Below are 27,481 nucleotides of genomic sequence, written 5' to 3' on the forward strand. Positions count from 1 at the left end.
GGTGCCTCAAGCAATGGTGGCGATAGCGTTCAACTCTGGAAGGAGAAGGTGCATGGTATACCATGGGGCTCCCTTGAGGAGGTGAGTGCAGCAGAAGTAGCGTGCATTGGCTTAGGTGGGACTTGTGCCAGCGCTGTGGGTGACCTGTGGGTTGTGTTTTTTCCTTTTCTACGTATAGGGGATGAAGAGGAACCGTGCGACTGGAAGCACATCCCATTCAAACAATGAGGTTTTCATTACTGACCGTGGCTTTGTGCTGCTGTCGCTCTTGAAGATAAGTTGAGGGCCCAGGGTGGGTGGGGAGGGGCTGAGCAGAGGAGTCGAGGTTGGGAATTGCAGGTGGTGTTTTGAAGTTAGTGTAGGGGAGAGGACTGTCTGGGAGCTGCCCCCTTTGGGTGGGTGAAGGAAACAGGTTACTTTTCAGTACGATTCCAGCATGGGCAGGGCAGCTCCAGCCTCGGTGTGTTGGGTTGTGTGTTTTGTGTTGTCAGTCTTTGTTGTCTTAGAGCTTCCCCAGGCCTTGATGGTCCTCTGTGTCCTCACAGAGCAAGTCCCGCATCTTGGGCATCCTCCCTGGAAAGCCTTTCCCGATCAGCACGGTGCTAGTCAGCAGCGTGTTATTCCGCACGACGAGTCAAAATTGCAGATTGGTCTCTGACTTGGAAGGTTCTTGATGGTTGTCTTCTGCAATTTCATTCTCAATTGCGTTGTCATCTGATCTCTGTCCATCCAGTTTCCCTGAGGGGGACTCATTCCCCGCATCCTTGCGTCCTCAGGTCTTGAAGGCGGCTTCTCGGGCACCCGTCGCTTCATTCCCTCGCTTTGCAGACGCATCGCTGTAGGTCTTACTGCCCCAAAGTCTTGGATTCCAGTGTCCCGCATCTTGCTGCGAGTTTTATCGTGAGCTCAAGTCTTGTGACTCATGTGGCTGTGTCTCATATTGGTCTGTGGGTGTGAGTGTTTGGCTTGGAGCTGCCCTGCCTGCTGTGTAGGATGAGGGGCCACGGGAAGCGCCACAACCTGACTGACTCGGTGCTGAGCAGCTTCCCAGTGATTTGCATAATCCTGTTTTTCAGATCCCACATGTCAATGACCATCAAGAAACAGATGGAGGAGGAGAGGAGGCTGCCATCCAAAGGTTGGTCAGGGTGTGCAGTCGGTGGGAAGGTGCCTCCTTTGGGTGCTTGACCACATTATGGTTTGCTGTCATTTTGAAGGCGGAAGTGGCGAGCGAAGCTGGGTATGGACACCGGAGGTGGCTGCGGCAAGGTGAGCAAAGGCTCGTGGGCTGGAGGAGCAGTTACTTCTCAGGTGTTGTATTATTGGTTGGTCATGAACATCCCTTGTTGTTTGTGGTTTTTTTTCAGGTGCACTCCTAACCCTGTTTTGGCACCCCAAAGAGATGGCAGGCAGATGGGTGAGAGGCTGAGGTAAAGGGGCGGGAGGCGGACATCACAGTGGGCTGCCTGTTGTTGGAGGCACTACCTCAGCACGTGCCTTTTGCTTTGGCTTTTGCAGGTGCCACAACCATCCTTGGAGGGACAAAGACACACATTTAGGAGCGGTTGGAGAGGGTGAGATGGTGGTGGGGTGGGTCAGCCATGTATTTTACATCAAGTCACTTAAACGTTTCCTTTTGTTTTTGCAGGCGCTGTGCGTGCCACCTTTGGAACCGGATGAGCGTTGAAGTTGAGTTGAGTTGGTAGTGAGGGGGTCCATGGGGCTGGTGACTTCTGATCAGCAGAACAGGAACTCTTTCTCTTGGTGTTTCAGGTGCCCCAAGCAATGGTGGCGATAGCGTTCAACTCTGGAAGGAGAAGGTGCATGGTATACCATGGGGCTCCCTTGAGGAGGTGAGTGCAGCAGAAGTAGCGTGCATTGGCTTAGGTGGGACTTGTGCCAGCGCTGTGGGTGACCTGTGGGTTGTGTTTTTTCCTTTTCTACGTATAGGGGATGAAGAGGAACCGTGCGACTGGAAGCACATCCCATTCAAACAATGAGGTTTTCATTACTGACCGTGGCTTTGTGCTGCTGTCGCTCTTGAAGATAAGTTGAGGGCCCAGGGTGGGTGGGGAGGGGCTGAGCAGAGGAGTCGAGGTTGGGAATTGCAGGTGGTGTTTTGAAGTTAGTGTAGGGGAGAGGACTGTCTGGGAGCTGCCCCCTTTGGGTGGGTGAAGGAAACAGGTTACTTTTCAGTACGATTCCAGCATGGGCAGGGCAGCTCCAGCCTCGGTGTGTGGGGTTGTGTGTTTTGTGTTGTCAGTCTTTGTTGTCTTAGAGCTTCCTCAGGCCTTGATGGTCCTCTGTGTCCTCACAGAGCAAGTCCTGTGTCTTGGGCATCCTCCCTGGAAAGCCTTTCCTGATCAGCATGGCGCTAATCAGCAGCGTGTTATTCCGCACAACAAGTCTAAATTGCAGATCGGTCTCTTGACTTGGAAGTTTCTTGATGGCTGTCTTCTGCAATGTCATTCTCGATTGCGTTGTCATCTGATCTCTGTCCATCCAGCTTCCCCGAGGGGGACTCATTCCCCGCATCCGTGTGTCCTCAGGTCTTCAAGGCGGTTTCTCGGGCACCCGTCGCTTCGTTCCCTCGCTTTGCAGACACATTGCTGTAGGTCTTATGGCCCACAAGTCTTGAATTCCAGAATCCCTCACAGGACAAGTAATATTGAACATCATCTCCATGGTGTTGAACACATTTAGTCATCATCATCATAGTGCCCTCTGGATCCTTCTTTTCTTGCATCTTGCAAATTTCTTGATAGGCATCTTTTGTAATCTTCTTTATGAATGAATGAGCATCTCTGGTCATAAATTTTCCACATTTGCAACCTTGTCTCTGCATCCTTAGGTCTCGATGCTAGTCTTCTTTTACGTCTGATATGTTATTTTGAGGAGTAATTATTGTAACAGGAAGTGTTCTATGACGCTTGATGTCACCATGGGGCCTCCTTGCCTCACCCTTGCATCCCTGTAGATCTTCTTGGCCAACTTCTTGGAGCCCAGAGTAATTCTTTTTGGGAGTTTTCTATTAATGTTTAATCTTGTAGTTTGCAGTGGTGTGTCTTGGGTTGGTCTGTGTTTGTGTGTTTGGCCTGGAGCTGCTCTGCCCAGATTGTAGAGTTGGGGATATTGAAGAGCCATAAGCGTCTCTGGTGATGTTTGCCTTGAGTTATTAGGCCACAATTTTACAGCGATCTTAGGTGGAGCAGCCATAGTCAGGCTGGGTGGGCAGTTGCTTTGATGGTGTTTGAAGGTGATGGGACCCTCATGAGAGGGTTTTTCCTGTGCAGTGCAGGAGATTGACCCTCTCAGTCGTTAACGGTCGTATGTGTATGGGTTTAAAGTTTTGGGGCTGTGTTTATTAATGGCATGAGGGTAGTAATACTCTAGATGGGTTTCCTAACTGGGATGGAGATATCTGGAATTGTCTGTCCATTGTTCAGCATTCCAGTGACTTGTGTAACACTTTCTTTTAGATGCAAAGGACAAATATGTGCTTGTGAGAAGAAACGAGGGAGCAGAGTGCAGTCAGGTCAGTCAGTGTGTAGTGCTGGAGGGATTGTGCTTCTGGTAGCTACCTGATTACAGTGTGTGTTTAACTCATTTTGAAGGTAGAAGCAGTAAGCGAAGTGGGATAGTCACTGAAGGTGACTGGGGTGAGGTGAGTGATGACTAGTGGGACCAAAGAGCCGTTATTTTTCGGGTGTGTTGTTGAAGTTAGAAGCATCAGTTGATGTTTATAGGTTCTATTGTAGTCACCATGTGACAACAAGAAAATTGCAGAGGCTGGATATGCAAATTGGAAAGGTAAAGGAGTAAGAGATGGTAATTGTTGCAGGCAGGGTGCTGTTTGAGGCAGCATCTTGGTACGTTCCTTTTGTTTTTTGCAAATATTGTAAGCAGGCTCACTGGGACAAAGCTGCTGACTATAGCAAGTAGTCCGAGGTAAGGTCAGTGTCAAAGAGCAGAGAATAATGTGGCTACTCAGTGAAGCGGTTACTTTTTTGCACGAACTTTGTAGGCCACTTTTGGGACTGGATGAGCATTTGAGGTGCGCTGGGGTAGTAGTGAGGATGAACGTGGAGCTGGTGACTTCCTTCAAGTATAACTGTCATTTTGTCTCTTGGTGTAGCTTGGGTTCTACAAACAATGACAGATGCAGTATCTGGCATCGAATGGGTACAGAGCAGGTGAGGGGAAGCCCATGGTGCTAATCACAGAATTACCTCTATTAGAAAAGACCTTCAAGATGGTCCAACCATTAACCCAACACTGATAAGAACTTAAGCCATATCCCTAAGTGCTATTTCTGTCTGACTTGGGGGGTGTCTTTAGGGATGATGAGTACTTCAAGGGATGGTGAAGGAGGTTGTCGCAGAAGAGGTTTGCCTAATGGCACTCTGCTTTTTTTTTTTTTTTTTTTTTTTTGATGAAGACGAGCCTGGTGATTGCAGAAATATACCAGTTACCTGATGTGCCTTTTCTTGAGGAAGGAATCTGATCCCTGGCCTGCTGCAAGCTAAGCTGGGAGACCAGGAACAACTGCCCTTCAGCATGAATATTGATAGAAGATGGGAAGAGAGAGTCCAAAACAGAAATGCCTCTCATTCAAAGATGTTACATTTTGTAAACTCCCCATCAGAGCAGATCCCAAAAGAGTCTGTGGAAGTCACCAGCAACAAGACTCTTTCCTCCTTCAAAAAAAAGAGAAGGTCATTCTCAAGATGGAAGCACAGCACATCTTTCTCAAGTTGATGGTGTTTCTGGCTTTGTGGTTCACAATTGCAGCAGCTGAGATGATGAAAACACATTCCTCTGCACGTTTTGGTACATCCAGATGTATTAACAAATCAGAGAGTCCTTTTTGGTAAGTTTATATACTGCAGCAGTGGGGATTTGTTTGACTCCTGCAGTTTTACCCTCCCTTCTCTCCATCATCCTTCAAAAATTAAAGCCAAAGAGTTATCACAGATTTTTTTGTATCATAAATGTAACAAAAACAGTTGTATAAAGTACAAACTGCATTGTTTAGACGCTAACAGTCCCATAATGCTTTAGATCTCATATATTACCTAGTTTAGTTAATTATCTATTCTAAATCTTTGAACAGAGAGACAGCTGGATGCTGCAGGTATCTTTTGCTGGTGTTTTGATGGAGTGCTCTGAAGTACTATGTTTTTGTCTCCCTCTAAATGGGATTTCCCTGGTGGTTTGGTAGCACCTCCTTTGGGCAGCTATCCTGGTTGTGTAACACACAAAAAATTCCTGGTCAAATTATCCCCGTGTTTGAGATAGAAAACGTAATGGTATCGGTTAACAGTTGTACAAGTTACATGAATGCAGAAAGGAAGTGAAATACTTGCCTATAGAAGTATTTAAATAGGATATGTATAAACATGTGGACACCTCATGAGCAGATGGTGAATTTATTTTTTTACTTTCAGGAGTCATTTTTTACTTTCAGCTTTGATGTCTAAGCAGGATGCGAGGCCGCTACTGTTGCAGTGTGTGTGTAGGTGTCTCTTGTGATACAAGTAGAGGAAGCCATACAGGGTTCTCTACCCCAGCAATGGAGTAGGGAAGGATGGAAGCTTTTTCTGCGCCCAGCAAGAGCGTTGCTTTGATGTTACGAATGTAATGACAAATCCTGCCTACTAGTCTTCAGAGATGTCTTTTAAGCTCTGGAGTAACAGTGGGGAGGGGTAAAGGGCTGTGAGAGCTGTCAGGGTGTCTGGTAGAGGTGAGGGTAGAGTGTGGGACCAGGAGGGACAGGGGATATTTTGCTCCAGGGAGTCTGTGTGAGTGTATCAAAGCTGATGTATAGGCCAAAGGAGATATTAGATGTGTAAATGGGTATTTAAATGCTTGCCGGCTTGCTGACAGACACCAGTCCTCCAGCAACCGGAAACAGCACGTGAAGCAGCCAAACACACTCTCTATTTTGGACCTTTAGAAACCAGATGTTCCCCATTACTCAGCTGCACTCCATGTCCTTTTTTTGTCCTCCTGTAACCAGAAGGAGCCAGACAGTCAGCTGCTCACTGTTCTCTTTAGTGAAATGAGGTAACCAGGTGCCACTAATTGCCAGGTAGTGGGAATGAGCTTGTGTTAAGCCCACCTGTGCCTGGTTAGGGCGGGCCCCAACTGCACATGAGCAGGATTAGGGGGCCAATAAAAGGTGAGGCCTGGAGCCCAATCTCAGCTCATTCCTGAGCTAGCCACCAGAGAGGTTTGCCGATTCCGGAGCAGTAGCTCCGAGCCAGGTTAGGCAACCCTGAGGGCAATAGACTCAGAGCACTCTTCGTGAGTTTCTGCTGGAACACCTGTTTGCCCTGCAAGACGTTCGTCTTGCAACAGTTCTCTCTTTTGGTCCTCCAGCAACAAGGTAAGGTGGGGCTTAATGGATAAGAGGTAATGGGGAAATTCTGATTGGACATAAGAAGTTCATTTTTCACCATGTGGACATTAAAAGATGGGAATGGTCTCCCAGGAGAAGCGGTAGATTCCCCCACGTTGTAGAAAGTGTTAAGAATAGAATCCATAGTATTACGTAGAGGGATGGACCAGATGCTCTTTGTGGGCCCCTCCAACACGAGTGATTAAATGAATCTATCAAGTAAGAGAAAATTGACAGGTTTTGGCGAAGATCAGAGGATCTCCCAGATGGTGTGTTTCTATGCTCAGGGGGCACTGGGGGTTCTTAAATTTTTAACTCTGTTTTAATAGTTTGTCCGAGGTACGGAGACTCGTTTGTAGTTCTTCGCTGAAAAGATGGCCGACTTCCGGTAACAAAACGGCCGACTTCCGGGGACTCGTTTGTAGTTTTTCGCTAAAAAGATGGCCAACTTCCGGTGAGAAGATGGCCGACTTCCGGAGACTCGTTTGTAGTTTTCTGGTGAAAAGGTGGCCGACTTCCGGTAACAAGATGGCCGACTTCCGGAGACTCCTTTGTAGTTTTCTGGTAAAAAGATGGCCGACTTCCGGTACCAAAATGGCCGACTTCCGGAGACTCATTTGTAGTTTTTCGCTAAAAAGATGCCCGACTGCCGGTCAATGGTTTTGTATCTTCTTACATTCAGTGCCTGGCAGTGTGTATTGGGGTTTTCAATTCTTAGCAGTCATCGGATTGTTTCGTTATTGGAGACAGCGCATCTGACACGTAGGACCAATCGTAACCCTGTTATGTGAGCTAACAAGGGAGAAGTGTGAGTTTGCAGAAGTGAACAGCAGGCTGATTTGGAATTAACGGAAGAGGCTTAACAAAAGGTTTTGGATTTATGATCCTCACAAATAAGAAGAGATCTCAAATCTGTAAACTGGTTACACAGAACTTGGACCCCAGGGGAGAAAATTACCAGAAGCAGAAAACAACTCCACTTTGAGAGTTATCAGTGTTATAAATTACTGACTCAATATTCTGTTAATAGTTTAATTTAATTAATAAAATTGCAATAAGCAAAACAGCGCTGGGTGTGTGGGGAGTCTCCGCTCCACTCGCACACGTGCCTTAAAGTTTAATCTTTTATCTTACATTCCATACCTTAATACATATTCATAACTATTCTAGTACATATTCATGACTGTTCTAGGAATTGGCCGGATTATGTTTATTAGTTCTTGTGAGAAGCAGGCCTTCAAAGGCGCATGCCCACTTTATCTCTGGGGATCTTTTTGACCCCCATCTGGTGGTCGTTGGATGAAGTCAGTGTCTGCCTCAGTTTCCCCTGTCGTTACCCTTTGATTCCGCACATGAGCTCCTTCGCTCTTTCCTGTGCAACACTCTGCAGTCAGCAGTAAAACCACCTTAAATTGCAACGCTATGTGGTGAGCAGCAAAATCAGCTTAGATTAGCACAACAGGATGTACATTGTAGTGTTTTCAGGGTACAGAAACTATATTGGAGACATTTATTAGTACTCTCAAAGTTGGGTTAGCAAACACTTCATAATTATTTAACATGAATTCACAAACATCTACTACATTAGCATGTTTTTGGGCTGCGCTAGAACTAGAACAACTCACAGTAGGATATAAAGCGGCTCTGTCTGCCATAATTCCTATCATGCAATGGGTCAAATATATTCAAGATAGAGCCAAAGTGGGAGGCTATGGTGTGGCTGCCTTCCACTAGCAGCTAGCCACTGCCCCCCATGAGTAATCAAGAAGTAAACCCTGATTTTGCACTCAAAAATGAATCTTTAATGAGGTTTGAAAAAAACTTGGATCTATTAACTCATCCTGAGACGGAGCACATTTGGTTTACTGGGAGATCAGCTAAGTATGTAGGAGGAAAAAGGCTTGTGAAAGCAGTAGCTTACCCTCCCCGTTCTGAGAAATTTTTTTTCAAACCACGAGAGAGTGCAAAAGCAGCCAATATACTGAATTGTCCGGGCAGATATTTTAGGTAACCACCAGTAACATGTCTAGGGGAGATAGTTTAGGCAGCCCTACGATCTGCGACTTGGGCCCCAGCCAGGCCCCGGTTTCAGTCGTTAGGGGGCGTAAGACCGGACATTTTCACGTTAAGAAAAGCGCAAGTCCTTCGGACTAGCGGCAACGGGATCCTCGAAAAACTGGACCCTTTCTGGCGTCCTCACCTACAAGAGGACGCACCGTGTAGGGTTTCCCAACTGCTGGGAAGGGTTCTCCGTGTCCTCGTAACAACCAGGGCTCCCCAGCAACCGCAGATCCAGGGAAAGTCGAATCATTACGGCAATCGGCGACACATCTTTCTTACTGGTTATTGCTGCGTCTGTATAGTAACAATTAGATGAGTTGCTGTGTTTTGCTTTGACTTTGCTATCGCCCTTCAGTTTTGTTGTTTGTTTCTGCACTTGTTCTCTTATAATTTAATACATCAGTAAATATAAACTAACTTCTTTATTTGAGTGCCTGTGTCTTTTGCGCTGACCCCACCCATCTGGCAAAGTATCATATTAAGTAGCAGATCTATATAGACCTCAGGACAGTCTCAACTGTCCTTGAAATCTAGTGAAACCGATGCCATGTGAAACACCAAGGACAGACTAGTAGAAAAGCAGCGCAGCAAGCCCCTCCCCCCTCGAGAGTCAGATAAGTCCACAGGACACGGAGACGGCAAAATGAAAGGTGAATTTCGGGAATTAGAGTTCCATATGGAGACCAGGAAGCAAAAGGATCAATTTATTTGGGGATGGCAGCAAACCGTCAGAACTTCAGGTTCAGATGAAACAACCAGTGAAATCAAAGGCACATGCAGAAGAGCCAAGAGACCAATCACCCTGGGCTAAGATGCATTTTAAAGAAACCCTTTATACAACGGGGCGGGTGCACATCATGCCGACAGGTAGCGAGGTATTAAAAGGCAGAGATAAAATACACCCACTCTGGGGCAGAGGGAGAGTATGAACTCCGCTTTACTGCCAGGGGCAAAGACCACATCCAGCCACACCCAGGGTCCTCTCCGAGGAAGCATTCAGAAAGGGACGGGGGTCCGGTCTCCCCCTCAAGGCTCTGCCAGAGGGTCTTCCCGGACTCTTCTTCAACATTATTGCCCATCAGAGCCCTCTCATTCAGGGCACCGCTCCTTACGAGACCATCCTCACGCCGCCCCACACCCTTCGATCTCTGTGGTGCTCTTTTTAGCTCTCTTACTGAGACAGAATTCTTCTTCAGGCCTTCCACTTTTAGCTTTGTTGCAGAGCTCTCACCCCTCTGCGTCTTTCAGGAGAGTTTGTGAGTCCATATCTGTGACCCACCCCACTTGTTCTTTCTTCTCTTCTGTCTAATCCAAGCCTCCAATGACCTTTACTCTGTTAAGGTTCCCTGTGGGTTAAATTTTTACCTAGCCGTGTCGCTGAAGTAACAATGAGAGAGAAAAAAAACCCAAATTCCTCAGCCGGCATCACGGAGTTTCTCTGCTTGTCCCGTAAACTGAAGAAAGAGGAGAAAACTGACTGCTTCTCCTCTGGCTGCTTTTATACCTTGTGGTAATCGCCACCTCCCCTTTCCCAGGGGATTGTGGGAAAAGCTGTGGGCGGTGCCTGTGGTATATAAGCCACAGCCTTTGGCTAGGGGCTTCAGTCAGCTCTTGGGCTTCTCTGAGGTCAGAGCTCTCCTACTCCTGGAGCTGACTGCAGCTGTTGAGCTGTCTGGGCTGTTTGGGAAGACTCTTTAAGGTAAGAACTTTAAAACCACCAAAGGTTAGAGCTCTTGATAGCAAGAATATGGTTGCATGCAAATTTTTTTTTCTATTTGTGATTTTTTTATTTATTTTTTTTTTTTTAATGCAGTTGTTGAAGAGGAACCTTAAAACTGCAGGAACGTGCTAGTCAGACAACGTGGTTTTGTTGCTGGACATAAATTTAGACCCCCAGCCCTCTGAAAGCTAAGTACAGGAACTTGGTTGCAGAGGGGCTGAGGCTTGGAGTTGCAGGAGGGATTTTGAAGATGGCATCTGGGAGAGGGCTGTCTACAATTAGCCCCCTTTGAGTGGGTGAACAGAGCATGTTAGTTTCCAGGGCAGGGCAGGGCAGCTCCAGCCTTGGTGTGTGGGGTTGTGTATTTTGTGTTGTCTGTCTTTGTCTTAGAGCTTCCTCTGGTCTTGATGGTCTCCTGTGTGTCCTCACAGAACAAGTCTCGCATCTTGGGCATCATCCCTGCAAAGATTTCCCGATCATCATGGTGCTGATCAGCAGCATCATCTGTATGACAAGTCAAAATTGCAGATCGGTCTCTTGACTTGGAAGTTTCTTGATGGCTGTCTTCCGCAATGTCATTCTCAATTGCGTTGTCATCTGATCTCTGCCCACTCAGTTTCCCCGAGGGGGACTCATTCCCCGCATCCTTGCGTCCTCAGGTCTTGAAGGCGGCTCCTCGGGCATCCGTCGCTTCGTTCCCTCGCTTTGCAGACGCATCGCTGTAGGTCTTATTGCCCAAAAGTCTTGGATTCCAGAGTCCCTCTTCTTGCTGCGAGTTTTATCTTGAGCTCGAGTCTTGTGACACACATGGCTGTGTCTCGGGTCAGTCTGTGCCTGTGAGTGTTTGGCTTGGAGCTGCCCTGCCCGCTGGGTAGGTTCAGGGGCCATGGAAAGCGACACAACCTGACCGACTCGGTGCTGAGCAGCTTCCCAGTGATTTGCCTAATCCTGTTTTTCAGATCCCACATGTCAATGACCATCAAGTAACAGATGGAGGAGGAGAGGAGGCCGCCATCCGAAGGTCGGTCAGGGTGTGGGGTTGGTGGGAAGGTGCCTCCTTCGGGTGCTCGACCGCATTATGGTTTGTTGTCATTTTGAAGGCGGAAGCGGCGAGCGAAGCGGGACACGGGCACCGGAGGTGGCTGCGGCAAGGTGAGCAAAGGCTCGTGGGCTGGAGGAGCAGTTATTCTCAGGTGTTGTATTATTGGTTGGTCACGAACATCCCTTGTTCTTTGTGTTTTTTTTTTCAGGTGCACTCCTGACCCTGTTTTGGCACCCCAAAGAGATGGCCGGCAGATGGGTGAGAGGCCGAGGTAAGGAAGCAGGAGACGGACGTCACAGTGGGCTGCCTGTTGTTGGGGACAATATCTCGGCGTGTGCCTTTTGCTTTGACTTTTGCAGGTGTCACACACAGTGCCGGAGTGACAAAGCCATTTCTTGAGGAACAGTTGGAGAAGGTGAGATGTCTGTGGGCTGGGTCAGCCATGTATTAACATCAACTCTGTTAAAGGTTTCCCTTATGTTTCAGGTGCTGCGCGTGCCACCTTTGGAACCGGATGAGCATTGAAGGTGAGCTGGGGTGGTAGAGAGTGGGTTCATGGAGCGGGTGGCTACTGATCAGCAGAACAGTAACTCTTTCTCTTGGTCTTCTAGGTGTCCAAAGCAGTGGTGGACACAGCATTAAACTCTGGATCACGGAGGTGAGTGGAACTGGGTGGGGCTCTTTTGAGGCGGTGGGTGTAGTAGAAGTGGTTGTTGATGGCTGAAGTGCACCTTCTTGGTGACACTGCTTCTGATTTTCCTTTTTTTCTGTTTGCAGGTGATGAAGAGGAACATGCCCCTCAGACAGCGTGGTGTTTTGCTGGAAGTAGATGCAAAACCACCATCCCTCAGGAAGATAAGTGGAGGGACTGAACTGAAGTGCTGAGGTTGGGAGTTGTTGCAGAAGGGATGTTGAAGTTTTCTGAGGAAAGGCTGGTGTGGGCTGCCTGTTGATTGGGGCAATATCTCAGCATGTGGCTTTTGCTTTGACTTTTGCAGGTGCCACCCACTGCCTTGGAGGTACAAAGCCACGTGGAGAGGAGCAGTTGGGGCAGGCGAGATGGTTGTGGGCCAGGTCAGCCAGGTGTTTAATATCAATTCAGTTAAGTGTTTCTCTTTGTTTTGCCAGGGTTTTTTTGGTGTGGGGTTGGTTGTTTTTGTTGGTTTTTTTTGTGTGTTTCGTTTGTTTTATTTTGTTTTTTTTGTTTTTTGTCACCTTTGGAGCTGAGTGTTGGAGGTAAGCTGGGGTGGTAATTTAGGAGGTTCATGTATGTAGTGACTTCATTCAAGCCAAACAGTGGTTTTGTGTATTTTAGGTGCCCTTCATTGAGTCCTGCAGTGCCTAATTCTGTGATGAGCAGGTGGGTGAGACCTCACAGGACTCTTGAGAAGCTGGGTCTTCTCTAAGAGGTTGGTGCCGGCTCACGTTGGAATTTCTGGTGACAATTATTATGTGTGGTGATGTGTTTATTTTGTTTGGTTGTTTTTTTCTTTTTCAGCAGATGATGAATGGGAAATGTGTGGCTGCAGGAACATCCCTGTGGATGGTTTTGTCTTTCTGTGATGACCATGGCTTTGGACCCCTACCACCAAAGATAAGTGGAGGGACTGGGGATGGGCAGAAGGGACAAAGCTGGGAATGGCAGGGAGTGGTTTTGAAGTGAGAATCGGGGAGAGGGTTGTCTGGGAGCAGCTTGCTTTGGTCAGGTGAAGGGGGCAGATGAGTTTACAGCATTGGTTTGGCCTGGGCAGGGCAGCTCCAGCCTTTGTGTGTGGTGGTGTGTACTTTGTGCTGTCTGTCTTGAGTGTTTTATAACTTCCTCATCCCTCAATGTCCTCTTTGTCCTCGCAGAGCCAGTCCCTCATCTTGGGCATCATCCCTGGAAGGTCTTCTCTCATCAGCACAGTCCTAGTCAGCAGCATCTTTTTCTTTCATGACAAGTTAAACACATGGATTATTCTTGCATCTGGGAAGTTTCTTGATGGTGGTATTCTGAAACACTTTTCCATATTAATCAGCATCTCTGGTCATGGATTTTTGCAGAGCAGCACTTGTTCTCTACATCCTTAGGTCTTGAAGCCTGGCTTGGTGGGCATCTGTTGCTTCAGCCCCTCGCTTCACAGCCGCATCGCTGTAGGTCTTCTTGCCCAACAGTCTTGGATCCCAGAGATATTCTTTTTGCTTGGTGTTCTCTTGAGATCACGTCTCGTGATTTGCAGGGCTGTGTTTTGTAGTGGTCTGAGTGTTTGGCTTGGAGCTGCTCTTCCCAGAGTTTGTTGGAAGAGCCATAACTGAATAGTTCATCTGTTGGGCAGTGTTCCAGTGACTTGTGTATCACTGTTTTTCAGATCCCATGTGACGAGGATGTACATGAAAGAGCAGGAGTAGAGAAGAGCACCATCCAAAGGTTAGTCGGTGTTCGAGCGAAGGTCCCTCTCTTGGCTACCTGACCCCATTATGGTTTGTTTGTCCTTTTGCAGGTGAGAGCAGCCAAGGAAGCAGAATATCTGTTCCCGAGGTGCCTCTGGCAAGGTGAGCAAAGGCTGGTGTGCTGGAGGAGTAGTTATTTCTCAGGTATTTTGTTGCCATTGAAGGCATTGGCATCCCCTGTTTTTTGTGTTTTCCACGTGCCCTCTAAACCTACTTTTGGTACCCCACAAGGATGGCAGGCAGCAGATGGGTGAGAAGCTGAGGTAAAGGAGGAGGAGGTGGACATCACAGTGGGCTGCCTGTTGTTGGAGGCACGACCTCAGCATGTGCCTTTTGCTTTGACTTTTGCAGGTGCCACAACCATCCATGTAGTGACAAAGACACACATTAGGAGGGGTTGGAGAAGGTGAGATGACGGTGGACTGCGTCAGCCATGCATTTTACATCAAGTCGCTTAAACATTTGCTTTTGGTTTTGCTGGTGCTGTGTGCCACCTTTGGAACTGGCTGAGCGTTGAAGTTGAGTTGAGTTGGTAGCGAGGGGTTCATGGGGCTGGTGACTTCTGATCAGCAGAACAGGAACTCTTTCTCTTGGCATTTCAGGTGCCCCAAGCAATGGTGGCGATGGTGTTCAACTCTGGAACGAGAAGGTGCATGGTATACCATGGGGCTCCCTTGAGGAGGTGAGTGCAGCGGAAGTAGTGTACGTTGGCTTAGATGGGACTTGTGCCAGTGCTGTTTGTGATCTGTGGGTTGTGTTTTTTCCGTTTGTATGTATAGGGGATGAAGAGGAACTGCAACTGGAAGCACATCCCTGTCAAACACTGTGGTTTTCATTACTGACCATGGCTTTGTGCTGCTCTCGCTCTTGAAGATAAGTTGAGGGCCCAGGGGTGGGTGGGGAGGGGCTGAGCAGAGGAGTCGAGGTTGGGAATTGCAGGTGGTGTTTTAAAGTTAGTGTAAGGGAGAGGGTTGTCTGGGAGTGGCACCCTTTGGGTGGGTGAAGGGAACAGGTTACTTTCCAGTGTGATTCCAGCACGGGCAGGGCAGCTCCAGCCTTGGTGTGTAGGGTTGTGTGTTTTGTGTTGTCAGTCTTGGTTGTCTTAGAGCTTCGTCAGGCCTTGATGGTCCTCTGTGTCCTCACGGAGCGAGTCCTTCATCTTGGGCATCCTCCCTGCAAAGCCTTTCCTGATCAGCACGGCGCTGATCAACAGCGTGTTATTCCGCACAACGAGTCTAAATTGCAGATCGGTCTCTTGACTTGGAAGTTTCTTGATGGTTGTCTTCTGCAATGTCATTCTCAATTGCATTGTCATCTGATCTCTGTCCATCCAGTTTCCCTGAGGGGGACTCATTCCCCGCATCCTTGCGTCCTCAGGTCTTGAAGGCGGCTCCTCGGGCATCCGTCGCTTCGTTCCCTCGCTTTGCAGACGCATCGCTGTAGGTCTTATTGCCCACAAGTCTTAGATTCCAGAGTCCCTCTTCTTGCTGCAAGTTTTATCTTGAGATCAAGTCTTGTGACTCACGTGTTGGTGTCTCAGATTGGTCTGTGGGTGTGAGTGTTTGGTTTGGAGCTGCCCTGCCTGCTGTGTAGCATCAGGGGCCGTTGGAAGCACCATGAGCTGACTGTCTAGTTGTTGAGCAGCTTTCCAGTGACTTGCGTAATTCTGTTTTTCAGATCCTACTTGTCAATGACTAGCAAGAAACAGATGGAGGAGGACAGGAAGTTGCCATCCAAAGGTTGGTCAGGGTGTGGAGTCGGTGGGAAGGTGCCTCCTTTGGCTGCTTGACCGCATTATGGTTTGTTGTCATTTTGAAGGCGGAAGCGGCGAGCGAAGCGGGATACGGGCACCGGAGGTGGCTGCGGCAAGGCGAGCAAAGGCTGGTGGGCTGGAGGAGCAGTTATTCTCAGGTGTTGTTTTATTGGTTGGTCATGAACATCCCTTGTTGTTTGTGGTTTTTTTCAGGTGCACTCCTAACCTTTTTTGGCACCCCAAAGAGGAGATGGCAGGCAGATGGGTGAGAGGCCGAGGTAAAGGAGCAGGAGATGGACGTCGCGGTGGCCTGGGTGGTGTTTGGGGCAATATCTCAGTGTGTGCCTTTTGCTTTGACTTTTGCAGGTGTCACACGCAGTGCCGAAGTGACAAAGCCACGTCTTGAGGAACAGTTGGAGAAGGTGAGATGTCTGTGGGCTGGGTCAGCCATGTATTAACGTCAACTCTGTTAAAGGTTTCCCTTATGTTTCAGGTGCTGTGCGTGCCACCTTTGGAACCAGGTGAGCATTGAAGGTGAGCTGGGGTGGTAGAGAGTGGGTTCATGGAGCTGGTGAGTACTGATCAGCAGAACAGTAACTCTTTCTCTTGGTCTTTTAGGTGCCCAAAGCAGTGGTGGACACAGCATTAAACTCTGGATCAAGGAGGTGAGTGGAACTGGGTGGGGCCCTTTTGAGGCGGTGGGTGTAGTATAAGCGGTTGTTGATGGCTGAAGCGCACCTTATTGGTGACACCGTTTCCGATTTTCCTTTCTTTCTGATTGCAGGGGATGAAGAGGAACGTGCCCGTCAGACAGCGTGGTGTTTTGCTGGACATAGATCCAAAACCACCATCCCTCAAGAAGATAAGTTGAGGGACTGAGCTGAAGTGCTGAGGTTGGGAGTTGTTGCAGAAGGGATTTGGAAGTTTTCTGAGCAAAGGCTGGTGTGGGCTGCCTGTTGATTGGGGCAATATCTCAGCATGTGGCTTTTGCTTTGACTTTTGCAGGTGCCACACAAAGCCATGCGTTGAGAAGCGGTTGGAGAAGGTGAGATGGTTGCGGGCTGGCTCATCCAGAGATTTTACGTCGACTCGGTTAAGTGTTTCCCTTTGTTTTTGCAGGTGCTGCGTGTGCCACTTTTGGAGCCAGAAGAACGCTGAAGGTGAGATGGGATGGTAATGAGGAGGCTCGATCTGACAAGCAGAACAGGAATTTTGTGTCTCCTGGTGTTTCAGGTGCCAGAAGCGATGGAGGCCATAATGTATGGAAGGAGAGGGTGAGCAGGGCAAGCCAGGGGTTATGAGGAGCGTGTGGAAGGGGTTGGTATTTAGCTGACGTACTATTTCTGGTGGCACTGCTGTTTGTTATTGCAGATGACGAGGAGGAACTTGGTGGTTTTGGGAAGATCCCCGTCAGCCGATGTGGGTTACTTTTCTGTCCGGTGCTTCAAAGCCCCAGCTGTTTGAAAGGTAAGAGAAAGGGAGGATGGTTGGGGAGGGTCTGTGTAGAGGGGTCAAGGTTAGGAATCGCTGGCTCGGGTTTTAAAGTTACTGTAGGGGAGCGGGCTGTCCAGCAGCGGTGCCCTTTGGGTGGTTGATGGGAGCCTGTCTCTCCCTGGCATGATGCTAGCAAGTTCCAGGAACTGAATGAGCGTTGGAGGTGAGGTGGTAGTGCAGGGCTTGTGGAGCTAGTGTCTTCTCTCAAGCAGAACAATAGTTTTGTGCCTTTTAGGTGCCCTGAATGACGATGCCTACAGCATCCAACTCTGGAAAGCGTGGTCGAGTGGGACTTTGCAGGGCTCTTCTGCAAAGCCGGGACATTTGGAAGGGAATGGGGCTGGCTGATGTTGGACTTATTGCTGAATATTCTGGTAGGTGTTTTGGTGTTGTGGTTATGTGTGTGGAGTTTTTTTCTTTGCTTGTTTTGGTGTGACTTTTTTTTTTTTTTAATGCAGGTGGCAAAGGGGAACCTTGCAAGTTGAGGATTATCCTAGGCTGCTCCTGTCTATTTTCCTGGCTAACCACGACTTTGGAGAGCCAGTCCCCTGAAAGATAAGTTGAGGGACCAGTGGTGTAGAGGGGTCAAGGCTGGTGGGAGTTGTGGAAGGGGTTTTGAATTTAGTGTAGGGGAGAGGGCAGTCTGGGAGCAGCCTCCTTTGGTCAGATGAAGGAAGCGGGTTAATTTCTGATGCGATGCCAGTGTGGGCAGGGCAGCTCCAGCCTTGGTGTGTGGTGGCGTGTAGTTTGTGTTGTATGTGTTTGTCTTAAAGCTTCCTCAGGTCTTGATGTCCTCTCGGAGCAGGTCCCACATCTTGGCCATCATCCCTGCAAGGCCTTTACTCATCAGCACAGTCCTAGTCAGCAGCAGCATCTTCTTGTGTGACAAGTTTGAAGTGTTGATAGGTCTTTATTCTGGGAAGCTTCCTGATGGTCATCTTCTGAAACATCATTGCCACCTGCATCAGCATCATCTCTGGTCATGGATTTTCCCAGAGTGGGACTTTATTCCCCGCATCCTCGTGTCATCGGGTCTTGAAGCCCGGGTTCTTTGGCATCCCTTGATTCAGCCCCTCGTTTTGCAGTTGCATTGCTGTAGGTCTTCTTGCCCAACAGTCTTGGATCCCAGAGATATTCTTTTTGCTTGGCGTTCTCTTGAGATCACGTCTCGTGATTTGCAGGGCTGTGTCTGGAGTTGGTCTGAGTGTTTGGCTTGGAGCTGCTCTTCCCAGAGTTTGCTGGAAGAGTCATAACTGAATAGTTCATCTATTGAGCGGTATTCCAGTGACTTGTGTATCACTGTTTTTCAGATCCCATGTGACAAGGATATACGTGAAAGAGCAGGAGGAGAGAAGAGCACCATCCAAAGGTTAGTCAGTGTTGGGTGTTGGAGCGAAGGTCCCTCTCCTGGCTACCTGACCCCATTATGGTTTGTTTGTCCTTTTGCAGGTGAGAGCAGCCAAGGAAGCAGAATATCTGTTCCCGAGGTGCCTCTGGCAAGGTGAGCGAAGGTCAGAAGTCTGCTGACTTCTGATCAGCAGAACAGGAACTGTTTCTCTTGGTGTTTCAGGCACCCCAAGCAATGGTGGCGATAGCGTTCAACTCTGGAACGAGAAGGTGCACGGTATACCATGGGGCTCCCTTGAGGAGGTGAGTGCAGCAGAAGTACCGTGTGTTGGCTTAGGTGGGACTTGTGCCAGCACTGTTTGTGATCTGTGGGTTGTGTTTTTTCCTTTTTTACGTATAGGGGATGAAGAGGAACCGTGCGACTGGAAGCGTATCTCAGTTAAACAATGTGGTTTTCATTACTGACCGTGGCTTTGTGTTGCTCTCGCTCTTGAAGATAAGTTGAGGGCCCAGGGGTGGGTGGGGAGGGGCTGAGCAGAGGAGTCGAGGTTGGGAATTGCAGGTGGTGTTTTGAAGTTAGTGTAGGGGAGAGGGTTGTCTGGGAGCAGCCCCCTTTGGGTGGGTGAAGGGAACAGGTTACTTTTCAGCACGATTCCAGCATGGGCAGGGCAGCTCTGGCCTTGGTGTGCGGGGCTGTGTGTTTTATGTTGTCAGTCTTGGTTGTCTTAGAGCTTCGTCAGGCCTTGATGGTCCTCTGTGTCCTCACGGAGCGAGTCCTTCATCTTGGGCATCCTCCCTGCAAAGCCTTTCCTGATCAGCACGGTGCCGATCAGCAGTGTGTTATTCTGTACAACGAGTCTAAATTGCAGATCGGTCTCTTGACTTGAAAGTTTCTTGAAGATTGTCTTTAGCAATGTCATTCTCAATTGCATTGTCATCTGATCTCTGTCCATCCAGTTTCCCTGAGGGGGACTCGGTCCCCGCATCCTTGCATCCCCAGGCCTTGAAGGCAGCTTCTCGGGCATCTGTCGCTTCATTCCCTCGCTTTGCAGATGGATCTCTGTAGGTCTTATTGCCCAAAAGTCTTGGATTCCAGAGTCCCTCACAGGACAAGTAATATTGAACATCATCCCCATGGTGTTGAACACATTTAGTCATATCTGGATCCTTCTTTTTTTGCATCTTGCAAATTTCTTGATAGGCATCTTTTGTAATCTTCTTTATGAACGAATGAGCATCTCTGGTCATAAATTTTCCACATTTGCAACCTTGTCTCTGCATCCTTAGGTCTCGATGCTAGTCTTCTTGTACATCTGATATGTTATTTTGAAGAGTAATTATTGTAACAGGAAGTGTTCTATGACACTTGATGTCACCATGGGGCCTCCTTGCCTCACCCTTGCATCCCTGTAGATCTTCTTGGCCAACTTCTTGGAGCCCAGAGTAATTCTTGTTGGGAGTTTTATATTAATGTTTAATCTTGTAGTTTGCAGTGGTGTGTCTTGGGTTGGTCTGTGTTTGTGTGTTTGGCCTGGGGCTGCTCTGCCCAGATTGTAGAGTTGGGGATATTGAAGAGCCGTAAGGGTCTCTGGTGACGTTTGCCTTGAGTTTTTAGGCCACAATTTTACAGTGATCTTAGGTGGAGCAGCCATAGTCAGGCTGGGTGGGCAGTTGCTTTGATGGTGATGAAGGTGATGGGACCTTCATGAGAGTGCAGGAGATTGACCCTCTCAGTCGTTAACGGTTGTATGTGTATGGGTTTAAAGTTTTGGGGCTGTGTTTATTAATGGCATGAGGGTAGTAGTACACTAGATGGGTTTCCTAACTAGGATTGAGATGTCTGGAATTGTCTGTCCATTGTTCAGCATTTCAGTGACTTGTGTAACACTTTCTTTCAGATGCAAAGGACAAATATGCGCTTGTAAGAAGAAATGAGGGAGCAGAGTGCAGTCAGGTCAGTCAGTGTGTAGTGCTGGAGGGATTGTGCTTCTGGTAGCTACCCGATTACAGTGTGTGTTTAAGTCATTTTGAAGGTAGAAGCAGTAAGCGAAGTGGGATAGTCACTGAAGGTGACTGGGGTGAGGTGAGTGATGACTAGTGGGACCAAAGAGCAGTTATTTTTTGGGTGTGTTGTTGAAGTTCGAAGCATCAGTTGATGTTTATAGGTTCTATTGTAGTCACCGTGTGACAACAAGAAAATTGCAGAGGCTGGATATGCAAATTGCCAAGGTAAAGGAGTAAGAGATGGGGATTGTTGCAGGCAGGGTGCTGTTTGAGGCAGCATCTTGGTACATTCCTTTTGTTTTTTGCAAATATCGTAAGCAGGCTCACTGGGACAAAGCTGCTGACTATAGCAAGTAGTCCGAGGTAAGGTCAGTGTCAAAGAGCAGAGAATAATGTGGCTACTCTGTGAAGCAGTTACTTTTTTGCATGAACTTTAGGCCACTTTTGGGACCGGATGAGCATTTGAGGTGAGCTGGGGTAGTAGTGAGGATGAACGTGGAGCTGGTGACTCCCTTCAAGTATAACTGTCATTTTGTCTCTTGATGTAGCTTGGGTTCTACAAACAATGACAGATGCAGTATCTGGCACTGAATGGGTACAGAGCAGGTGAGGGGAAGCCCATGGTGCTAATCACAGAATTACCTCTATTAGAAAAGACCTTCAAGATCATTAGAGTCCAACCATTAACCCAACACTGACAAGAACTTAAGCCATATCCCTAAGTGCTATTTCTATATGACTTGGGGGGTGTCTTTAGGGATGATGAGTACTTCAAGGGATGGTGAAGGAGGTTGAAGCAGAAGAGGTTTGCCAACCCATAGGATTCTTTCAGATGCTTCCTGCTGGCACTCTGCTTTTTTTTTTTTTTTTTTTTTTTTTTGATGAAGACGAGCCTGGTGACTGCAGAAATATACCAGTTACCTGATGTGCCTTTTCTTGAGGAAGGAATCTGATCCCTGGCCTGCTGCAAGCTAAGCTGGGAGACCAGGAACAACTGCCCTTCAGCATGAATATTGATAGAAGATGGGAAGAGAGAGTCCAAAACAGAAATGCCTCTCATTCAAAGATGTTGCATTTTGGAAACTCCCCATCAGAGCAGATCCCAAAAGAGTCTGCGGAAGTCACCAGCAACAAGACTCTTTCCTCCTCCTTCAAAAAAAGAGAGAGTCATTCTCAAGATGGAAGCACAGCACATCTTTCTCAAGTTGATGGTGTTTCTGGCTTTGTGGGTCACAATTGCAGCAGTTGAGATGATGAAAACGCATTCCTCTGCACGTTTTGGTACATCCAGATGTATTAACAAATCAGAGTCCTTTTTGGTAAGTTTATATACTGCAGCAGTGGGGATTTGTTTGACTCCTGCAGTTTTACCCTCCCTTCTCTCCATCATCCTTCAAAAATTAAAGCTAAAGAGTTATCACAGACTTTTTGTATCATAAATGTAACAATAACAGTTGTGTAAAGTACAAACTGCATTGTTTAGACGCTAACAGCCCCTGCTAACATGCTTTAGATCTCGTATTACCTAGTTTAGCTAATTATCTATTCTAGATCTTTGAACAGAGAGACAGCTGGATGCTGCAGGTATCTTTTGCTGGTGTTTTGATGGAGTGCTCTGAAGTACTATGTTTCTGTCTCCCTCTAAATGGGATATTTCCCTGGGGGTTTGGTAGCATCTCCTTTGGGCAGCTATCCCGGTTGTGTAACACACAAAAAATTCCTGGTCAAATTATCCCTGTGTTTGAGATAGAAAATGTAATGGTATCAGTGAACAGTTGTACAAGTTACATGAATGCAGAAAGGAAGTGAAATACTTGCCTATAGAAGTATTTAATAGGATATGTATAAACATGTGGACACCTCATAGAATCATAGAATCATAGAATTAGCTGGGTTGGAAGGGACCTCAGAGATCATCAAGTCCAACCCTTGACCCACCGGTGCGGTTGCTAGACCATGGCACTGAGTGCCACATCCAGTCTCTTTTTAAATGTCTCTAGGGATGGAGAATCCGCCACCTCACCGGGCAGTCCATTCCATTGCCTGATCACCCTCTCCGTAAAAAAATTCTTTCTGATATCCAGCCTAAATCTCCCCTGGCACAACTTAAGACTGTGTCCTCTTGTCTTGTTGAAAGTCGTCTGGGAAAAGAGACCAACTCCCGCCTGGCTCCAACCTCCTTTCAGGTAGTTGTAGAGAGCGACGAGGTCTCCCCTGAGCCTCCTCTTCTTCAGGCTGAACAGCCCCAGCTCTCTCAGCCTCTCTTCATAGGGCCTGTGCTCGAGTCCCTTCACCAGCCTGGTTGCCCTCCTTTGGACCTGTTCCAGGACCTCGATATCCTTCCTGAACTGAGGGGCCCAGAACTGGACACAGTACTCGAGGTGTGGCCTCACCAGGGCTGAGTGCAGAGGCAGAATCACCTCCTTGGACCTGCTGGCGACGCTGTTCCTGATACAGGCCAGGATGCCATTGGCCTTCTTGGCCACCTGGGCACACTGCTGGCTCATGTTCAGCTTCCTGTCAATCCAGACTCCCAGGTCCCTTTCTGCCTGGCTGCTCTCCAACCACTCTGTGCCCAGCCTGTAGCGCTGCATGGGGTTGTTGTGGCCAAAGTGCAGGACCCGGCACTTGGCCGTGTTGAACCTCATCCCGTTGGAGTCAGCCCAACTCTCCAGTCTGTCCAGGTCCCTCTGCAGAGCCCTCCTGCCTTCTGCCTGGTCCACACTTCCTCCCAGCTTGGTGTCGTCTGCGAACTTGCTGATGATGGACTCAATCCCTTCATCTAAGTCATAGATAAAGATATTAAACAGTACTGGGCCCAACACTGATCCCTGGGGGACACCACTGGTGACCGGCCGCCAACTGGATGCAGCCCCATTCACCATCACTCTCTGGGCCCGGCCTTCCAGCCAGTTTTTAACCCAGCACAGGGTGCTCCTGTCCAAGCTGCAGGCAGACGGCTTTTTCAGGAGAATGCTGTGGGAGACGGTGTCAAGCAGATAGTGAATTTATTTTTTTACTTTCAGGAGTCATTTTTTACTTTCAGCTTTGTCTAAGCAGGATGCAGCGCCACTACTGCGGCAGCGTGTGTGTAGGTGTCTCTCGTGATACAAGTAGAGGCAGCCATACAGGGTTCTCTACCCCAGCAGTGGAATAAGGAAGGATGGAAGCTTTTTCTGCCCCCAGCAAGAGCGTTGCTTTGATGTTACGAATGTAATGACAAATCCTGTCTAATAGTCTTCATAGATGTGTTTTAAGCACTGGAGTTACAGTGGGGAGGGGTAAAGGGCTGTGAGGGCTGTCAGGGTGTCTGGTAGAGGTGAGGGGGGAGTGTGGGACCAGGAGGGACGGGGGATATTTTGCTCCGGGGATTCTGTGTGCGTGTATCAAAGCTGATGTATAGGTCAAAGCAGATATTAGATGTGTAAATGGGTATTTAAATGCTTGCTGGCTTGCTGACAGACACCAGTCCTCCAGCAACTGGAAACAGCATGTGAAGCAGCCAAACAAACTCTCTATTTTGGACCTTTAGAAACCGGATGTTCCCCATTACTCAGCTGCACTCTATGTTCTTTTTTGTCCTCGTGTAACCAGAAGGAGCCAGACAGTCAGCTGCTCACTGTTCTCTGTAGTGAAATGAGGCAACCAGGTGCCACTAATTGCCAGGTAGTGGGCATGAGCTTGTGTTAAACCCACCTGTGCCTGATTAGGGCGGGCCCCAACTGCACATGAGCAGGATTAGGGGGCCAATAAAAGGTGAGGCCTGGAGCACAATCTCACTCAGCTCATTCCTGAGCAAGCCAGGAGATAGGTTAGCTGATTGCAGAGCAGTAGCTCAGAGCCAGGCTCGGCAACCCTGAGGGCAATAAACTCAGAGCACTATTCGCGAGTTTCTGCTGAAACGCCTGTTTGGACCTCGGAGCGCCGTGCCCTAAGAGAGGTTCGTCTTGCAACAGTTCTCTCTTTTGGTCCTCCAGCAACAAGGTAAGGTGGGGCTTAATGGATAAGAGGTAATGGAGAAATTCTGATTGGACATAAGTTCATTTCTCACCATGTGGACAGTAAAAGATTGGAATGGTCTCCCAGGAGAAGCGGTAGATTCCTCCCGTTGTAGAAAGTGTTAAGACATCGAATCCATAGTATGAGGTAGAGGGATGGACCAGATGGTCTTTGAGGGCCCCTTCTAACACGAGTGATTAAATGAATCTATGAAGTAAGAGAGAAAATTGACAGGTTTTGGCGAAGATCAGAGGATCTCCCAGATGGTGTGTTTCTACGCTCAGGGGACATTGGGGGCTCTTAAATTTTTAACTTTCAGTTTGTCCGATTTCCGGAGACTCATTTGTAGTTTTTCGTTAAAAACACGGCCAACTTCCGGTAACAAAATGGCCGGCCGCCGGAGACTCATTTGTAGTTTTCCGGTAAAAAGATGGCCGACTTTCGGTAGCAAAATGGCCGACTTCCGGTGACTCATTTGTAGTTTTCCGGTAAAAAGATGGCCGACTTTCGGTAGCAAAATGGCCGACTTCCGGAGACTCATTTGTAGTTTTCCGGTAACAAGATGGCCGACTTCCGGAGACTCATTTGTAGTTTTCCGGTAAAAAGATGGCTGACTTCCGGTAACAAAATGGCCGACTTCCGGAGACTCATTTGTAGTTTTCCGCTAAAAAGATGGCCGACTTCCGGTAACAAAATGGCCGACTTCCGGAGACTCATTTGTAGTTTTCCGGTAAAAAGATGGCCGACTTCCGGTAGCAAAATGGCCGACTTCCGGAGACTCATTTGTAGTTTTTCGCTAAAAAGATGGCCGACTTCCGGTAACAAAATGGCCGACTTCCGGAGACTCGTTTGTAGTTTTCCGGTAGAAAGATGGCCTACTTCCGGTAGCAAAATGGCCGACTTCCGGAGACTCATTTGTAGTTTTTCGGTAAAAAGATGGCCGACTTCCGGCAACAAAATGGCCGACTTCCGGAGACTCATTTGTAGTTTACCGGTAAAAAATGGCCGACTTCCGGTAACAAAATGGCCGACTTCCGGAGACTCATTTGTAGTTTTCCGGTAAAAAGATGGCCGACGTCCGGTGACAAGATGGCCGACTTCCGGAGACTCATTTGTAGTTTTTCGGTAAAAAGATGGCCGACTTCCGGAGACTCATTTGTAGTTTTCCGGTAAAAAGATGGCCGACTTCCGGTAACAACATGGCCGACTTCCGGAGACTCATTTGTAGTTTTTCGCTCAAAAGATGCCCGACTGCCCGTCAATGGTTTTGTATCTTCTTATATTCAGTGCGTGGCAGCGTGTATTGCGGTGTTCAATTCTTAGCAGTCATCGGATTGTTTCGTTTTTGGAGACAGCGCATCTGACACGTAGGACCAATCTTAACCCTGTTATGTGAGGTAACAAGGGAAAAGTGTGAGTTTGCAGAAGTGAACAGCACGGTGATTTGGAATTAACAGAAGAGGCTTAACAAAAGGTTTTGGATTTGTGATCCTCACAAATAAGAAGAGATCTCAAACAAATCTGTAAATGGGTTACACAGAACTTGGAGCCCGGGGGAGAAAATTACCAGAAGCAGAAAACAACTCCACTTTGAGAGTTATCAGTGTTATAAATTACTGACTCAATATTCTGTTAATAGTTTAATTTAATTAATAAAATTGCAATAAGCAAAACAGCGCTGGGTGCGTGGAGAGTCTCCGCTCCACTCGCACACGTGCCTTAAAGTTTAATCTTTTATCTTACATTCCATACCTTAATACATATTCATAACTATTCTAGTACATATTCATGACTGTTCTAGGAATTGGCCGGATTATGTTTATTAGTTCTTGGGAGAAGCAGGCCTTCAAAGGCGCATGCCCACTTTATCTCTGGGGATCTTTTTGACCCCCATCTGGTGGTCGTTGGATGAAGTCAGCGTCTGCCTCAGTTTCCCCTCTCGTTACCCTTCGATTCCGCACGTGCGCTCCTTCGCTCTTTCCTGTGCAACGCTCTGCAGTCAGCAGTAAAACCACCTTAAATTGCAACGCTATGTGGTGAGCAGCAAAATCAGCTTAGATTAGCACAACAGGATGTACATTGTAGTGTTTTCAGGGCACAGAAACTGTGGATGTCTTGTTTCTTGTTCCCTTAAGCTTTGTAGTTACGCAAAGAACAGTTATATTTCATTTTAACGAATTCCTACGTTTGCATATTTCACAATGTTGAAGACAGATATATTATTAGTACTCTCAAAGTTGGGTTAGCAAACACTTTATAATTATTTAACATGAATTCACAAACACATCTACTACATTAGCACATTTTTGGGCTGCGCTAGAACTAGAACAACTCACGGTAGGATATAAAGCGGCTCTGTCTGCCATAATTCCTATCATGCAATGGGTCAAATATATTCAAGATAGAGCCAAAGTGGGAGGCTATGGTGTGGCTGCCTTCCACTAGCAGCTAGCCACTGCCCCCCACGAATAATCAAGAAGTAAACCCTGATTTTGCACTCAAAAATGAATCTTTAATGAGGTTTGGAAAAAACTTGGATCTATTAACTCATCCTGAGACGGAGCACATTTGGTTTACTGGGAGATCAGCTAAGTATGTAGGAGGAAAAAGGCTTGTGAAAGCAGTAGCTTACCCTCCCCATTCTGAGAAATTTTTTTCAAACCACGAGAGAGTGCAAAAGCAGCCACTATACCGAACTGCCCGGGCAGATATTTTAGGTAACCACCAGTAACATGTCTAGGGGAGATAGTTTAGGCAGCCCTACGATCTGCGACTTGGGCCCCAGCCAGGCCCCGGTTTCGGTCGTTAGGGGGCGTAAGACCGGACGTTTTCACGTTAAGAAAAGCTCAAGTCCTTCGGACTAGCGGCAACGGGATACTCGAAAAACTGGACCCTTTATGGCGTCCTCACCTACAAAAGGACGCACCGTGTAGGATTTCCCAACTGCTGGGAAGGGTTCTCCGTGTCCTCGTAACAACCAGGGCTCACCAGCAACCGCAGATCCAGGGAAAGTCGAATCATTACGGCAATCGGCGACACGTCTTTCTTACTCTTTATCGCTGCGTCTGTATAGTAACAATTACATGAGCTGGTGTGTTTTGCTTTGACTTTGCTATTGCACTTCAGTTTTGTTGTTTGTTTCTGCACTTGTTCTCTTATAATTTAATACATCAGTAAATATAAACTAACTTCTTTATTTGGGTGCCTGTGTCTTTTGCGCTGACCCCGCCC

At 47.8% G+C, this 27,481-nt stretch overlaps 1 long non-coding RNA gene across 5 annotated transcripts; it reads left to right on the plus strand.

Moving 5' to 3' along the window:
- Positions 1-905: 905 nt before the first annotated feature.
- Positions 906-18,886, plus strand: LOC139801228 (uncharacterized). 5 transcript variants are annotated; one of them, XR_011728105.1, is made up of 4 exons: positions 906-1,574; positions 1,649-1,693; positions 14,256-14,335; positions 18,648-18,886. It is a non-coding gene; the product is annotated as an uncharacterized lncRNA (long non-coding RNA). The 5 variants fall into 5 exon arrangements; XR_011728107.1 differs by having other exon boundaries at positions 1,649-1,688; XR_011728108.1 differs by lacking the exon at positions 18,648-18,886 and adding an exon at positions 14,433-14,771.
- Positions 18,887-27,481: the final 8,595 nt, after the last annotated feature.

This window comes from Heliangelus exortis, chromosome 11 (genome assembly GCF_036169615.1).
Source record: "Heliangelus exortis chromosome 11, bHelExo1.hap1, whole genome shotgun sequence".
NCBI lineage: Eukaryota > Metazoa > Chordata > Aves > Apodiformes > Trochilidae > Heliangelus > Heliangelus exortis.